Source organism: Dendropsophus ebraccatus, unplaced genomic scaffold (assembly GCF_027789765.1).
Source record: "Dendropsophus ebraccatus isolate aDenEbr1 unplaced genomic scaffold, aDenEbr1.pat pat_scaffold_435_ctg1, whole genome shotgun sequence".
Taxonomy (NCBI): domain Eukaryota; kingdom Metazoa; phylum Chordata; class Amphibia; order Anura; family Hylidae; genus Dendropsophus; species Dendropsophus ebraccatus.
Genome location: NW_027210045.1, coordinates 19,537 through 35,977, shown reverse-complemented (window position 1 = coordinate 35,977; position 16,441 = coordinate 19,537). Strand labels below are relative to the sequence as shown.

Here is a 16,441-nt window from a genome sequence, read left to right as displayed (position 1 = left end):
ACTGCCCCCATATACCTGTATATATCCTGCCCCCATATACCTGTATATATCTATATACTGCCCCCATATACCTGTATATCTATATACTGCCCCCAGATACCTGTATATATACTGCCCCCATTTACCTGTATATATACTGCCCCCATATACCTGTATATATACTGCCCCCAGATACCTGTATATATACTGCCCCCAGATACCTGTATATATACTGCCCCCAGATACCTGTATATATACTGCCCCCATATACCTGTATATATACTGCCCCCATATACCTGTATATATCTATATACTGTCCGCATATACCTATATATATATCTATATACTGCCCCCATATACCTGTATATCTATATACTGCCCCCAGATACCTGTATATATACTGCCCCCATTTACCTGTATATATACTGCCCCCATATACCTGTATATATACTGCCCCCAGATACCTGTATATATACTGCCCCCATATACCTGTATATATACTGCCCCCATATACCTGTATATATCTATATACTGTCCGCATATACCTATATATATATCTATATACTGCCCCCATATACCTGTATATCTATATACTGCCCCCAGATACCTGTATATATACTGCCCCCATTTACCTGTATATATACTGCCCCCATATACCTGTATATATACTGCCCCCAGATACCTGTATATATACTGCCCCCATATACCTGTATATATCTATATACTGTCCGCATATACCTATATATATATATATATCTATATACTGTGCCCATATACCTGTATATATACTGCCCCCATATACCTGTATATATACTGCCCCCATATACCTGTATATATACTGCCCCCATATACCTGTATATATACTGCCCCCATATACCTGTATATATCTATATACTGCCCCCATATACCTGTATATATACTGCCCCCATATACCTGTATATATCTATATACTGTCCGCATATACCTATATATATATTTATATATATATATATCTATATACTGCCCCCATATACCTGTATATATACTGCCCCCATATACCTGTATATATCTATATACTGTCCGCATATACCTGTATATATACTGCCCCCATATACCTGTATATATACTGCCCCCATATACCTGTATATATCTATATACTGCCCCCATATACCTGTATATATACTGCCCCCATATACCTGTATATATCTATATACTGTCCGCATATACCTATATATATCTATATACTGCCCCCATATACCTGTATATATACTGCCCCCAGATACCTGTATATATACTGCCCCCAGATACCTGTATATATCTATATACTGCCCCCATATACCTGTATATATACTGCCCCCAGATACCTGTATATATACTGCCCCCATATACCTGTATATATACTGCCCCCATATACCTGTATATATACTGCCCCCATATACCTGTATATATACTGCCCCCATATACCTGTATATCTATATACTGCCCCCATATACCTGTATATATACTGCCCCCATATACCTGTATATATACTGCCCCCATATACCTGTATATATCTATATACTGTCCGCATATACCTATATATATCTATATATATCTATATATTGCCCCCATATACCTGTATATATACTGCCCCCATATACCTGTATATATACTGCCCCCATATACCTGTATATATACTGCCCCCAGATACCTGTATATATACTGCCCCCATATACCTGTATATATACTGCCCCCAGATACCTGTATATATACTGCCCCCATATACCTGTATATATACTGCCCCCATATACCTGTATATATACTGCCCCCATATACCTGTATATATACTGCCCCCATATACCTGTATATATACTGCCCCCATATACCTGTATATATACTGCCCCATATACCTGTATATATACTGCCCCCAGATACCTGTATATATACTGCCCCCAGATACCTGTATATATACTGCCCCCAGATACCTGTATATATACTGCCCCCATATACCTGTATATATACTGCCCCCAGATACCTGTATATATACTGCCCCCAGATACCTGTATATATACTGCCCCCATATACCTGTATATATACTGCCCCCATATACCTGTATATATACTGCCCCCAGATACCTGTATATATACTGCCCCCATATACCTGTATATATACTGCCCCCATATACCTGTATATATACTGCCCCCAGATACCTGTATATATACTGCCCCCATATACCTGTATATCTATATACTGCCCCCATATACCTGTATATATACTGCCCCCATATACCTGTATATATACTGCCCCCATATACCTGTATATATACTGCCCCCAGATACCTGTATATATACTGCCCTCATATACCTGTATATATACTGCCCCCAGATACCTGTATATCTATATACTGCCCCCAGATACCTGTATATCTATATACTGCCCCCAGATACCTGTATATATACTGCCCCCAGATACCTGTATATATCTATATACTGCCCCATATACCTGTATATCTATATACTGCCCCCATATACCTGTATATATCTATATATTGCCCCCATATACCTGTATATATACTGCCCCCATATACCTGTATATATACTGCCCCCATATACCTGTATATATTACTGCACCCAATATACCTGTATATATACTGCACCCATATACCTGTATATATACTGCCCCCATATACCTGTATATATACTGCCCCATATACCTGTATTATATACTGCCCTCATATACCTGTATATATCTATATACTGCCCCATATACCTGTATATTACTGCCCCCAGATACCTGTATATCCTATATACTGCCCCAGATACCTGTATATCTATATACTGCCCCCATATACCTGTATAGTATACTGCCCCCAGATACCTGTATATATACTGCCCCCCATTATACCTGTATATATACTGCCCCCATATACCTGTATATATCATATACTGCCCCCCATATACCTGTATATATCTATATACTGCCCCCATATACCTGTATAATATCTATATACTGCCCCCATATACCTGTATATCTATATACTGCCCCCCATATACCTGTATATATACTGCCCCCATATACCTGTATATATACTGCCCCCATATACCTGTAATATATACTGCCCCTCATATACCTGTATATATCAGATACTGCCCCCATATACCGTATATATCTATATATTGCCCCCATATAACCTGTATATCTATATACTGCCCCCATATACCTGTATATAATCTATATACTGGCCCCCCTATACCTGTATATATACTGGCCCTCATATACCTGTATATATCTATATACTGCCCTCATATACCTGTATATCTATATACTGCCCCCATATACCTGTATATATACTGCCCCCATATACCGTATATATACTGCCCCAGATACCTGTATATATCTATATACTGCCCCATATACCTGTATATATACTGCCCCCAGATACCTGTATATATCTATATATTGCCCCCATATACCTGTATATATACTGCCCCCAGATACCTGTATATATCTATATATTGCCCCCATATACCTGTATATATCTATATACTGCCCCCATATACCTGTATATATACTGCCCTCATATACCTGTATATATCTATATACTGCCCTCATATACCTGTATATCTATATACTGCCCCCATATACCTGTATATATACTGCCCCCATATACCTGTATATATACTGCCCCCAGATACCTGTATATATACTGCCCCCAGATACCTGTATATATACTGCCCCCATATACCTGTATATATACTGCCCCCAGATACCTGTATATATACTGCCCCCATATACCTGTATATATACTGCCCCCATATACCTGTATATATACTGCCCCATATACCTGTATATATACTGCCCCCAGATACCTGTATATATACTGCCCCCATATACCTGTATATATACTGCCCCCATATACCTGTATATATACTGCCCCCAGATACCTGTATATATACTGCCCCCACATACCTGTATATATACTGCCCCCATATACCTGTATATCTATATACTGCCCCCATATACCTGTATATATACTGCCCCCATATACCTGTATATATACTGCCCCCATATACCTGTATATATACTGTCCCCAGATACCTGTATATATACTGCCCTCATATACCTGTATATATACTGCCCCCAGATACCTGTATATCTATATACTGCCCCCAGATACCTGTATATCTATATACTGCCCCAATACCTGTAATATATACTGCCCCCAGATACCTGTATATATTACTGCCCCCAGATACCTGTATAATACTGCCCCCTATACCCTGTATATATACTGCCCCCATATACCTGTATATATACTGCCCCCATATACCTGTATATATACTTGCCCCCATATCCTTATATATACTGCCCCCATAAACCGGTATATATACTGCCCCATTACCTGTATATATACTGCCCCCAGATACCTGTATATATACTGCCCCCATATACCTGTATATATACTGCCCCCATATACCTGTATATATACTGCCCCCATATACCTGTATATATCTATATACTGCCCCCATATACCTGTATATATCTATATACTGCCCCCATATACCTGTATATATACTGCCCCCATATACCTGTATATATCTATATACTGTCCGCATATACCTATATATATATATATATATCTCTATATACTGCCCCCATATACCTGTATATATACTGCCCCCATATACCTGTATATATCTATATACTGTCCGCATATACCTATATATATATATATATATATATATATCTATAAATTGCCCCCATATACCTGTATATATACTTGCCCCCATATACCTGTATATATACTGCCCCATATACCTGTATATATACTGCCCCCATATACCTGTATATATACTGCCCCCATATACCTGTATATATACTGCCCCCAGATACCTGTATATATACTGCCCCCAGATACCTGTATATATCTATATACTGCCCCATATACCTGTATATCTATATACTGCCCCCATATACCTGTATATATCTATATATTGCCCCCATATACCTGTATATATACTGCCCCCATATACCTGTATATATACTGCCCCCATATACCTGTATATATACTGCCCCCATATACCTGTATATATACTGCCCCCATATACCTGTATATATACTGCCCCCATATACCTGTATATACTGCCCCCATATACCTGTATATATACTGCCCTCATATACCTGTATATATCTATATACTGCCCCCATATACCTGTATATATACTGCCCCCAGATACCTGTATATCTATATACTGCCCCCAGATACCTGTATATCTATATACTGCCCCCATATACCTGTATATATACTGCCCCCAGATACCTGTATATATACTGCCCCCATATACCTGTATATATACTGCCCCCATATACCTGTATATATCTATATACTGCCCCCATATACCTGTATATATACTGCCCCCATATACCTGTATATATCTATATACTGCCCCCATATACCTGTATATATCTATATACTGCCCCCATATACCTGTATATATATACTGCCCCCATATACCTGTATATATACTGCCCTCATATACCTGTATATATCTATATACTGCCCCCATATACCTGTATATATCTATATACTGCCCCATATACCTGTATATCTATATACTGCCCCCATATACCTGTATATATACTGCCCCCATATACCTGTATATATACTGCCCTCATATACCTGTATATATCTATATACTGCCCCCATATACCTGTATATATCTATATATTGCCCCCATATACCTGTATATCTATATACTGCCCCCATATACCTGTATATATCTATATACTGCCCCCATATACCTGTATATATACTGCCCTCATATACCTGTATATATCTATATACTGCCCTCATATACCTGTATATCTATATACTGCCCCCATATACCTGTATATATACTGCCCCCAGATACCTGTATATATCTATATACTGCCCCCATATACCTGTATATATACTGCCCCCATATACCTGTATATATACTGCCCCCAGATACCTGTATATATCTATATATTGCCCCCATATACCTGTATATATCTATATACTGCCCCCATATACCTGTATATATACTGCCCTCATATACCTGTATATATACTGCCCCCAGATACCTGTATATATCTATATATTGCCCCCATATACCTGTATATATCTATATACTGCCCCCATATACCTGTATATATACTGCCCTCATATACCTGTATATATACTGCCCTCATATACCTGTATATATCTATATACTGCCCTCATATACCTGTATATCTATATACTGCCCCCATATACCTGTATATATACTGCCCCCATATACCTGTATATATCAATATACTGCCCCCATATACCTGTATATATCTATATACTGCCCCCATAAACCTGTATATATCTATATACTGCCCCATATACCTGTATATCTATATACTGCCCCCATATACCTGTATATATACTGCCCCCATAAACCTGTATATATACTGCCCTCATATACCTGTATATATCTATATACTGCCCTCATATACCTGTATATCTATATACTGCCCCCATATACCTGTATATATCTATATACTGCCCCCATAAACCTGTATATATCTATATACTGCCCCCATAAACCTGTATATATCTATATACTGCCCCCAGATACCTGTATATATACTGCCCCCATATATCTGTATATATCTATATATTGCCCCCATATACCTGTATATATCTATATACTGCCCCCATATACCTGTATATATCTATATACTGCCCCCATATACCTGTATATATCTATATACTGCCCCATATACCTGTATATCTATATACTGCCCCCATATACCTGTATATATACTGCCCCCATAAACCTGTATATATCTATATACTGCCCCCATATACCTGTATATATACTGCCACCATTAACCTGTATATATCTATATACTGCCCCCATAAACCTGTATATATCTATATACTGCCCCCATAAACCTGTATATATCTATATACTGCCCCCAGATACCTGTATATATCTATATACTGCCCCCATATACCTGTATATATACTGCCCCCAGATACCTTTATATACCTATATACTGCCCCCATATACCTGTATATATACTGCCCCCATATACCTGTATATATACTGCCCCCATATACCTGTATATATACTGCCCCCAGATACCTGTATATATCTATATACTGCCCCCATATACCTGTATATATCTATATACTGCCCCCATATACCTGTATATATACTGCCCTCATATACCTGTATATATCTATATACTCCCCCCATATACCTGTATATATACTACCCTCATATACCTGTATATATCTATATACTGCCCCCATATACCTGTATATATACTGCCCCCATATACCTGTATATCTATATACTGCCCCATATACCTGTATATCTATATACTGCCCCCATATACCTGTATATATACTGCCCCCATATACCTGTATATATACTGCCCCCATATACCTGTATATATCTATATACTGCCCCCATATACCTGTATAACTATATACTGCCCCCATATACCTGTATATATCTATATACTGCCCCCATATACCTGTATATATCTATATATTGCCCCCATATACCTGTATATATCTATATACTGCCCCCATATACCTGTATATATACTGCCTCCATATACCTGTATATATCTATATACTGCCCCCATATACCTGTATATATCTATATACTGCCCCAATATACCTGTATATATATTGCCCCCATATAGCTGTATATATCTATATACTGCCCCCATATACCTGTATATATCTATATACTGCCCTCATATACCTGTATATATCTATATACTGCCCTCATATACCTGTATATCTATATACTGCCCCCATATACCTGTATATATCTATATACTGCCCCCATATACCTGTATATATCTATATACTGCCCCCATATACCTGTATATATACTGCCCTCATATACCTGTATATATCTATATACTGCCCTCATATACCTGTATATCTATATACTGCCCCCATATACCTGTATATATATACTGCCCTCATATACCTGTATATATCTATATACTGCCCCATATACCTGTATATCTATATACTGCCCCCATATACCTGTATATATCTATATATTGCCCCCATATACCTGTATATATCTATATACTGCCCCCATATACCTGTATATATACTGCCCCCATATACCTGTATATATCTATATATTGCCCCCATATACCTGTATATCTATATACTGCCCCCATATACCTGTATATATACTGCCCTCATATACCTGTATATATCTATATACTGCCCCCATATACCTGTATATATCTATATACTGCCCCCATATACCTGTATATATACTGCCCCGATATACCTGTATATATCTATATACTGCCCCCATATATCTGTATATATCTATATACTGCCCCCATATACCTGTATATCTATATACTACCCGCATATACCTGTATATATCTATATACTGCCCCCATATACCTGTATAACTATATACTGCCAGCATATACCTGTATATCTATATACTGCCCCTGCATATCTATATACTGCTGTGTGTGTGTGTGCGTGTGTGTGTGCGCACGCGCACGCGCAGTCCCAGAGGTTGGTGGATGTGTGTGTGCGGTTCTAGAGGTCTGTGCATGTGTGTTTGTGTTTTCGCGCGCGGTCCCAGAGGTCTGTGTGTGTGTGTGTGTGTGTGTGTGTGTGTGCGCGCGCGGTCCCAGAGGTCTGTGTGTGTCTGTGTGCGCGGTCTCGGTTCGTCGGTCCCGGAGGTCTCTGTCTGTGTGTTGGTGCGGTTGGTCGGTTCCGGAGGTCTCTGTCTGTGTGTTGGTGTGGTTGGTCGGTCCCGGAGGTCTCTGTCTGTGTGTTGGTGCGGTTGGTCGGTCCCAGAGGTCTCTGTCTGTGTGTTGGTGCGGTTGGTCGGTTCTGGAGGTCTCTGTCTGCGTGTTGGTGCGGTTGGTCGGTCCCGGAGGTCTCTGTCTGGTCCCGGAGGTCTCTGTCTGTGTGTTGGTGCGGTTGGTCGGTCCTGGTGGTCTGTGTGTCTATGTGTTGGTGCGGTTGGTTGATCCCGAAGGTCTCTGTCTGTGTGTTGGTGCAGTTGGTGAGTCCCGGAGGTCTCTGTCTGTGTGTTGGTGCAGTTGGTGAGTCCCGGAGGTCTCTGTCTGGTCCCGGAGGTCTCGGTCTGTGTGTTGGTGCGGTTGGTCGGTCCCGGAGGTCTCTGTCTGTGTGTTGGTGCGGTTTGTAGGTCCCGGAGGTCTCTGTCTGTGTGTTGGTGCGGTTGGTCGGTCCCGGAGGTCTCTGTCTGGTTCCAGAGGTCTCTGTCTGTGTGTTGGTGCGGTTGGTTGGTCCCGGAGGTCTCTGTCTGGTTCCAGAGGTCTCTGTCTGTGTGTTTGTGCGGTTGGTTAGTCCCGGAGGTCTCTGTCTGGTCCCGGAGGTCTCTGTCTGTGTGTTGGTGTAGTTGGTCAGTCCCGGAGGTCTCTGTCTGGTCCCGGAAGTCTCTGTCTGTGTGTTGGTGCGGTTGGTCGGTCTCGTAGGTCTCTGTCTGGTCCCGGAGGTCTCTGTCTGTGTGTTGGTGCGGTTGGTCGGTCCCGGAGGTCTCTGTCTTGTCCTGGAGGTCTCTGTCTCTGTGTTAGTGTGGTTGGTCGGTCCAGGAGGTCTCTGTCTGTCTGTGTGTTGGTGCGGTTGGTCGGTCCCGGAGGTCTCTGTCTGTCTGTGTGTTGGTGCGGTTGGTCGGTCCCGGAGGTCTCTGTCTGTGTGTTGGTTGCGGTTGGTCAGTCCCGGAGGTCTCTGTCTGTGTGTTGGTGCGGTTGGTCGGTCCCGGAGGTCTCTGTCTGTGTGTTGGTGCGGTTGGTTGGTCCCGGAGGTCTCTATCTGTTTGTTGGTGCGGTTGGTTGGTCCCGGAGGTCTCTGTCTGGTCCCGGAGGTCTCTGTCTGTGTGTTGGTGCGGTTGGTCGGTTCCGGAGGTCTCTGTCTGTGTGTTGGTGCGGTTGGTCGGTCCCGGAGGTCTCTGTCTGTGTGTTGGTGCGGTTGGTCGGTCCCGGAGGTCTCTGTCTGAGTGTTGGTGCGGTTGGTCGGTTCTGGAGGTCTCTGTCTGTGTGTTGGTGCGGTTGGTCGGTCCTGGAGGTCTGTGTCTGGTCCCAGAGGTCTCTGTCTGTGTGTTGGTGCGGTTGGTCGGTCCTGGAGGTCTGTGTCTGGTCCCAGAGGTCTCTGTCTGTGTGTTGGTGCGGTTGGTCCGGTCCCTGAGGTCTCTGTCTGTGTGTTGGTGCGGTTTGTAGGTCCCGGAGGTCTCTGTCTGTGTATTGGTGCGGTTGGTCGGTCCCGGAGGTCTCTGTCTTGTCCAGGAGGTCTCTGTCTGTGTGTTGGTGCAGTTGGTCAGTCCCGGAGGTCTTTGTCTGGTCCCGGAGGTCTCTGTCTGTCTGTGTGTTGGTGCGGTTGGTCGGTCCCGGAGGTCTCTGTCTGTCTGTGTGTTGGTGTGGTTGGTCGGTCCTGGAGGTCTCTGTCTGTGTATTGGTGCGGATGGTCGGTCCCGGAGGTCTCTGTCTGTGTGTTGGTGCGGTTGGTCGGTCCCGGAGGTCTCTGTCTGTGTGTTGGTGCGGTTGGTCGGTCCCGGAGGTCTCTGTCTGTGTGTTGGTGCGGTTGGTCGGGTCCCAGAGGTCTCTGTCTGAGTGTTGGTGCGGTTGGTCGGTTCTGGAGGTCTCTGTCTGTGTGTTGGTGCGTTTGGTCGGTCCCGGAGGTCTCTGTCTGGTCCCAGAGGTCTCTGTCTGTGTGTTGGTGCGGTTGGTCGGTCCCGGAGGTCTGTGTCTGATCCCAGAGGTCTCTGTCTGTGTGTTGGTGCGGTTGGTCGGTCCCGGAGGTCTCTGTCTGTCTGTGTGTTGGTGCGGTTGGTCGGTCCCGGAGGTCTCTGTCTGTCTGTGTGTTGGTGCGGTTGTTCGGTCCCGGAGATCTCTGTTTGTGTGTTGGTGCGGTTGGTCGGTCCCAGAGTCTCTGTCTGAGTGTTGGCGCGGTTGGTCGGTTCTGGTGGTCTCTGTCTGTGTGTTGGTGCGGTTGGTCGGTCCCGGAGGTCTCTGTCTTGTCCCAGAGGTCTCTGTCTGTGTGTTGGTGCAGTTGGGCGGTCCTGGAGGTCTGTGTCTGGTCCCAGAGGTCTCTGTCTGTGTGTTAGTGCGGTTGGTCGGTCCTGGAGGTCTGTGTCTGGTCCCAGAGGTCTCTGTCTGTGTGTTGGTGCGGTTGGTCGGTCCCGGAGGTCTCTGTCTGTGTGTTGATGCGGTTGGTCGGTCCCGGAGGTCTCTGTCTGAGTGTTGGTGCGGTTTGTAGGTCCCGGAGGTCTCTGTCTGTGTATTGGTTCGGTTGGTCAGTCCCGGAGGTCTCTGTCTTGTCCAGGAGGTCTCTGTCTGTGTGTTGGTGCAGTTGGTCAGTCCCGGAGGTCTTTGTCTGGTCCCGGAGGTCTCTGTCTGTGTGTTGGTGCGGTTGGTCGATCCCGGAGGTCTGTCTGGTCCTGGAGGTCTCTTTCTCTGTGTTAGTGTGGTTGGTCGGTCCCGGAGGTCTCTTGTCTGTCTGTGTGTTGGTGCGGTTGGTCGGTCCCGGAGGTCTCTGTCTGGTCCCGGAGGTCTCTGTCTGTCTGTGTGTTGGTGTGGTTGGTCGGTCCTGGAGGTCTCTGTCTGTGTGTTGGTGCGGATGGTCGGTCCCGGAGGTCTCTGTCTGTGTGTTGGTGCGGTTGGTCGGTCCCGGAGGTCTCTGTCTGTGTGTTGGTGCGGTTGGTCGGTCCCGGAGGTCTCTGTCTGTGTGTTGGTGCAGTTGGTCAGTCCCGGAGGTCTGTGTCTGGTCCCGGAGGTCTCTGTCTGTGTGTTGGTGCGGTTGGTCGATCCCGGAGGTCTGTCTGGTCCTGGAGGTCTCTGTCTCTGTGTTAGTGTGGTTGGTCGGTCCCGGAGGTCTCTGTCTGTCTGTGTGTTGGTGCGGTTGGTCGGTCCCGGAGGTCTCTGTCTGGTTCCGGAGGTCTCTGTCTGTCTGTGTGTTGGTGTGGTTGGTCGGTCCTGGAGGTCTCTGTCTGTGTGTTGGTGCGGTTGGTCGGTCCCGGAGGTCTCTGTCTGGTCCCGGAGGTCTCTGTCAGTGTGTTGGTGCGGTTGGTCGGTCCCGGAGGTCTCTGTCTGGTCCCGGAGGTCTCTGTCTGTGTGTTGGTGCGGTTGGTCGGTCCCGGAGGTCTCTGTCTGTCTGTGTGTTGGTGCGGTTGGTCGGTCCCGGAGGTCTCTGTCTGTCTTTGTGTTGGTGCGGTTGGTCGGTCCCGGAGGTCTCTGTCTGTCTGTGTATTGGTGCGGTTGGTCGGTCCCGGAGGTCTCTGTCTGTCTGTGTGTTGGTGCGGTTGGTCGATCCCGGAGGTCTCTGTCTGTCTGTGTGTTGGTGCGGTTGGTCGGTCCCGGAGGTCTCTGTCTGTCTGTGTGTGGGTGCGGTTGGTCGGTCCCGGAGGTCTCTGTCTGTCTGTGTGTTGGTGCAGTTGGTCGGTCCCGGAGGTCTCTGTCTGGTTCCTGAGGTCTCTGTCTGTGTGTTGGTGCGGTTGGTTGGTCCCGGAGGTCTGTGTCTGGTCCCGGAGGTCTCTGTTTGTGTGTTGGTGCGGTTGGTCGGTCCCGGAGGTCTCTGTGTGGTCCCGGAGGTCTCTGTCTGTGTGTTGGTGCCGGTTGGTCGGTCCCGGAGGTCTCTGTCTGTCTGTGTGTTGGTGCGGTTGGTCAGTCCCGGAGGTCTCTGTCTGTGTGTTGGTGCGGTTGGTTGGTCCCGGAGGTCTCTGTCTGTCTGTGTTGGTGCGGTTGGTCGGTCCCGGAGGTCTCTGTCTGTCTGTGTGTTAGTGCGGTTGGTCGGTCCCGGAGGTCTCTGTCTGGTCCCGGAGGTCTCTGTCTGTGTGTTGGTGCGGTTGGTCAGTCCGGAGGTCTCTGTCTGTGTGTTGGTGCGGTTGGTCGGTCCCAGAGGTCTCTTTCTGTGTGTTGGTGCGGTTGGTCGGTCCCGGAGGTCTCTGTCTGTGTGTTGGTGCGGTTGGTCGGTCCCCGAGGTCTCTGTCTGTGTGTTGGTGCGGTTGGTCGGTTCCGGAGGTCTCTGTCTGGTTCCGGAGGTCTCCGTCTGTGTGTTGGTGCGGTTGGTCGGTTCCGGAGGTCTCTGTCTGTGTGTTGGTGCGGTTGGTTGGTCCCAGAGGTCTCTGTCTAGTCCCGGAGGTCTCTGTCTGTTTGTTGGTGCGGTTGGTTGGTCCCGGAGGTCTCTGTCTGGTCCCGGAGGTCTCTGTCTGTGTGTTGGTGCGGTTGGTCGGTCCCGGAGGTCTCTGTCTGTCTGTGTGTTGGTGCGGTTGGTCGGTCCCGGAGGTCTCTGTCTGTGTGTTGATGCGGTTGGTCGGTCCCTGAGGTCTCTGTCTGAGTGTTGGTGCGGTTGGTCGGTTCTGGAGGTCTCTGTCTGTGTGTTGGTGCGGTTGGTCGGTCCCGGAGGTCTCTGTCTGGTCCCAGAGGTCTCTGTCTGTGTGTTGGTGCAGTTGGTCGGTCCTGGAGGTCTGTGTCTGGTCCCAGAGGTCTCTGTCTGTGTGTTGGTGCGATTGGTCGGTCCCGGAGGTCTCTGTCTGTGTGTTGGTGCGGTTGGTCGGTCCCGGAGGTCTCTGTCTGTGTGTTGGTGCAGTTGGTCAGTCCCGGAGGTCTCTGTCTGGTCCCGGAGGTCTCTGTCTGTGTGTTGGTGCGGTTGGTCGGTCCCGGAGGTCTCTGTCTGTGTGATGGTGCGGTTGGTCAGTCCCGGAGGTCTCTGTCTGGTCCCGGAGGTCTCTGTCTGTCTGTGTGTTGGTGCGGTTGGTCAGTCCCGGAGGTCTCTGTCTGGTCCCGGAGGTCTCTGTCTGTGTGTTGGTGCAGTTGGTCGGTCCCGGAGGTCTCTGTCTGGTCCCGGAGGTCTCTGTCTGTGTGTTGGTGCGGTTGGTCGGTCCCGGAGGTCTCTGTCTGTGTGTTGGTGCGAATTGCAGGTCCTGGAGGTCTCTGTCTGTGTATTGGTGCGGTTGGTCGGTCCCGGAGGTCTCTGTCTTGTCCAGGAGGTCTCTGTCTGTGTGTTGGTGCGGTTGGTCGGTCCCGGAGGTCTCTGTCTGGTTCCAGAGGTCTTTGTCTGTGTGTTGGTGCGGTTGGTTGGTCCCGGAGGTCTCTGTCTGTTCCCGGAGGTCTCTGTCTGTGTGTTGGTGCGGTTGGTCGGTCCCGGTGGTCTGTGTGTCTGTGTGTTGGTGCGGTTGGTTGGTCCCGAAGGTCTCTGTCTGTGTGTTGGTGCAGTTGGTCAGTCCCGGAGGTCTCTGTCTGGTCCCGAAGGTCTCTGTCTGTGTGTTGGTGCGGTTGGTTAGTCCCGGAGGTCTCTGTATGTATGATGGTGCGGTTGGTCAGTCCCGGAGGTCTCTGTCTTTCTGTGTTTGTGCGGTTGGTCAGTCCCGGAGGTCTCTGTCTGGTCCCGGAGGTCTCTGTCTGTGTGTTGGTGCGGTTGGTCGGTCCCGGAGGTCTCTGTCTGGTTCCAGAGGTCTTTGTCTGTGTGTTGGTGCGGTTGGTTGGTCCCGGAGGTCTCTGTCTGTTCCCGGAGGTCTCTGTCTGTGTGTTGGTGCGGTTGGTCGGTCCCGGTGGTCTGTGTGTCTGTGTGTTGGTGCGGTTGGTTGGTCCCGAAGGTCTCTGTCTGTGTGTTGGTGCAGTTGGTCAGTCCCGGAGGTCTCTGTCTGGTCCCGAAGGTCTCTGTCTGTGTGTTTGTGCGGTTGGTTAGTCCCGGAGGTCTCTGTCTGGTCCCGGAGGTCTCTGTCTGTGTGTTGGTGTAGTTGGTCAGTCCCGGAGGTCTCTGTCTGGTCCCGGAAGTCTCTGTCTGTGTGTTGGTGCGGTTGGTCGGTCTCGTAGGTCTCTGTCTGGTCCCGGAGGTCTCTGTCTGTGTGTTGGTGCGGTTGGTCGGTCCCGGAGGTCTCTGTCTGGTCCTGGAGGTCTCTGTCTCTGTGTTAGTGTGGTTGGTCGGTCCAGGAGGTCTCTGTCTGTCTGTGTGTTGGTGCGGATGGTCGGTCCCGGAGGTCTCTGTCTGTCTGTGTGTTGGTGCGGTTGGTCGGTCCCGGAGGTCTCTGTCTGTGTGTTGGTGCGGTTGGTCAGTCCCGGAGGTCTCTGTCTGTGTGTTGGTGCGGTTGGTCGGTTCCGGAGGTCTCTGTCTGTGTGTTGGTGCGGTTGGTTGGTCCCGGAGGTCTCTATCTGTTTGTTGGTGCGGTTGGTTGGTCCCGGAGGTCTCTGTCTGGTCCCGGAGGTCTCTGTCTGTGTGTTGGTGCGGTTGGTTGGTTCCGGAGGTCTCTGTCTGTCTGTGTGTTGGTGCGGTTGGTCGGTCCCGGAGGTCTCTGTCTGTGTGTTGATGCGGTTGGTCGGTCCCAGAGGTCTCTGTCTGAGTGTTGGTGCGGTTGGTCGGTTCTGGAGGTCTCTGTCTGTGTGTTGGTGCGGTTGGTCGGTCCTGGAGGTCTGTGTCTGGTCCCAGAGGTCTCTGTCTGTGTGTTGGTGCGGTTGGTCGGTCCTGGAGGTCTGTGTCTGGTCCCAGAGGTCTCTGTCTGTGTGTTGGTGCGGTTGGTCGGTCCCTGAGGTCTCTGTCTGTGTGTTGGTGCGGTTTGTAGGTCCCGGAGGTCTCTGTCTGTGTATTGGTGCGGTTGGTCGGTCCCGGAGGTCTCTGTCTTGTCCAGGAGGTCTCTGTCTGTGTGTTGGTGCAGTTGGTCAGTCCCGGAGGTCTCTGTCTGGTCCCGGAGGTCTCTGTCTGTCTGTGTGTTGGTGCGGTTGGTCGGTCCCGGAGGTCTCTGTCTGTCTGTGTGTTGGTGTGGTTGGTCGGTCCTGGAGGTCTCTGTCTGTGTATTGGTGCGGATGGTCGGTCCCGGAGGTCTCTGTCTGTGTGTTGGTGCGGTTGGTCGGTCCCGGAGGTCTCTGTCTGTGTGTTGGTGCGGTTGGTCGGTCCCGGAGGTCTCTGTCTGTGTGTTGGTGCGGTTGGTCGGTCCCAGAGGTCTCTGTCTGAGTGTTGGTGCGGTTGGTCGGTTCTGGAGGTCTCTGTCTGTGTGTTGGTGCGTTTGGTCGGTCCCGGAGGTCTCTGTCTGGTCCCAGAGGTCTCTGTCTGTGTGTTGGTGCGGTTGGTCGGTCCCGGAGGTCTGTGTCTGATCCCAGAGGTCTCTGTCTGTGTGTTGGTGCGGTTGGTCGGTCCCGGAGGTCTCTGTCTGTCTGTGTGTTGGTGCGGTTGGTCGGTCCAGGAGGTCTCTGTCTGTCTGTGTGTTGGTGCGGTTGGTCGGTCCCGGAGGTCTCTGTCTGTGTGTTGGTGCGGTTGGTCGGTCCAGAGTCTCTGTCTGAGTGTTGGCGCGGTTGGTCGGTTCTGGTGGTCTCTGTCTGTGTGTTGGTGCGGTTGGTCGGTCCCGGAGGTCTCTGCCTTGTCCCAGAGGTCTCTGTCTGTGTGTTGGTGCAGTTGGGCGGTCCTGGAGGTCTGTGTCTGGTCCCAGAGGTCTCTGTCTGTGTGTTAGTGCGGTTGGTCGGTCCTGGAGGTCTGTGTCTGGTCCAGAGGTCTCTGTCT

The 16,441-nt window shown here is 48.4% G+C and overlaps 1 long non-coding RNA gene across 1 annotated transcript in view; it reads left to right on the top strand.

The window, feature by feature from the left end:
* Window positions 1-16,441, top strand: part of LOC138776570 (uncharacterized) — a 32,681-nt gene that overhangs the window by 424 nt on the left and 15,816 nt on the right. The gene's annotated exons all lie outside the window — the stretch shown is intronic.